Raw genomic sequence first — 2186 nt, 5'->3', positions numbered from 1 at the left:
TTCCGGAGAAGAAGAAGAAGTGGTTCAGATGAGGATTTTATTTATATTGTTGGTATTCTTATATTGATGGAGTTGAAGAAGTCCAGGGACAAATAAGCCAACCAAGGCAAGCCATCTTTTGATCTCTGATATGATGTCTCTTTGGATGTCATCTTGTGCTATCAATAGCATCTTGGTTCTATGTGTGATGATCTCCATATCGTTGTCATCTATGCTTGGATGCAAGCATGGTACCTCTAGTAGTTTTATCTTGTCAAGGTCTTGGTAATCGGTTGGGTGTATGGTATCATGGCCATTGCTATCCAACTTGCTTTCTATATTTAGCTTGAATATGTTCCACCTCGGGACAAGATTCATACTACACCCCCTTCTAGTGTAGATGTATCAATACCATGTTTTTGGTGTATTCTCAAATTGTGATGAGTATGCCTGTTTTCCCTTAATGGTGTTGGTGTTGGTCAATTCTCATCCCTATCTATTGATTGGGTTAGATAGCACCACAAATCTGAAAGTATATTTTCCTCTTGTGTTGTCATAATACATGCTTAGCTCAAGCAAGTATGATCCACTCCAATACCTCTTCTTCATACCCTCAATGGCGTGATGACCCTCATCTCGGCCATAGTGTTGTATTAGTTCAACTCATGAAACTTTAGATTGGGAACCCCTCAAGGTTTACCTTGTTGTAAATGTTTATGAAAACCTTGGGTGAGGCAATCTTACCCAAGAGTATGGTTTATGAAAGGAAAGGATCTTGACAAAGATGGTGGGAAAGAGGAAAGTGTGTGTGACTTGGGTTTTTGAGAAAAACGACACATGGTTCTTTGTATTCGCCCAGAACAACTAAACAGCGCAACCATAGCTACTCCAACGTGGGCACGGGGCTTAACTTGACGTTTGTTCTTCTTAGCATGAGGCACCGCACAACTATATAAGGGTAAGGTTACCCCCGAGTCCGGGTTGTCATGGTTGGGACAATAGTATAACGGGAGGCCTTCGGGGCTGACCCGTCCGGAAGACACTATGGGTCTCCTGGCTTGGCGGTGGAGCCACGCTCTAGAGGAGGTGAGCTGCCACGGTGCCGGGAGGTACATACTCCATAGGGTAGGACCTCGTGTTAAGTCGAATGGGCGAAAGGTTATGTCCGGGTATCCGTCGTGGCATATGTCGTTATGCGGGGATGATGCCCACACGATAGGTATCCGGATAGTTGTGGTGAAAGTGTGCAAACTCTGCAGAGTCAAAACTATTCGAATAGCCGCGTCCGCGGTCATGGACGGTTGGGATGGCCGTTACGGAAGCCGTGTCGAGTTTTGGTTTTGAAAATGATTTCCAAAGGAAATGTGTGTTGGAAGTACCGGAAGGGTACGGGAAAGATGGTGTGCCGACCATGTGGAGATGGTCGAGGAAAATGAAACAAAAGAGGGTGACCCTTCCTAGTGTTTCATGTAGAGGAACTCTTCTTTAACAAAGATATAGAGATATCATAGGACTTCCCTAGTATCCCCATCAATTGAGATGGCGGTATGCTACCTCTTCTTTAACAAAGATATAGAGATATCATAGGACTTCCCTAGTATCCCCATCAATTGAGATGGCGGTATGCTACCTCTTCTTTAACAAAGATATAGAGATGTCATAGGACTTTCTTAGTGTCCCCTTCAACTGTGATGTGGGATGCTATATCCACAAGAGAAACGGATTCTCTTTCACATGCTATATCCACCAGAGAAACGGATTCTCTTTCACATGCCATATCCACAAGAGAAACCGATTCTCTTTCACATGCTATATCCACCAGAGAAACTATTCTTCCTCTCTTGTCTTCTTTAGTTAGAATTGTTATCACCTTCTTGATGGTTTGCGAGTACAATTCAAATGTACTCACGGCTTTGTCCCTGGCTATTTACTTGGCCGGACACGGAGGACTTCGACAGATGAAGAAGGAGTATGACGACGTCTATGCGAGGCTAGGAACGTCTTCCCGTCCGTTGCTTCGTAGGGTTATGGCAGATGACTTGGGTACTCTGCGCCGATTGAAGTGATGTTGCGACTCACGATGATTAGATTAGGCCCTTCGAGGCGTATTATGTAAGTATTGGTCATGTGACCTCATTGTAATTTTCTTATTCCGCTTTGTAATGGATGGTGTAATTTGATATCAGTTCGGTTATGTGTTCACGGCC

The sequence above is a fragment of the Lolium rigidum genome, chromosome 3 (genome assembly GCF_022539505.1).
Source record: "Lolium rigidum isolate FL_2022 chromosome 3, APGP_CSIRO_Lrig_0.1, whole genome shotgun sequence".
In the NCBI taxonomy this organism is placed as follows: Eukaryota; Viridiplantae; Streptophyta; class Magnoliopsida; order Poales; family Poaceae; genus Lolium; species Lolium rigidum.
This window is presented reverse-complemented; position numbering follows the sequence as displayed.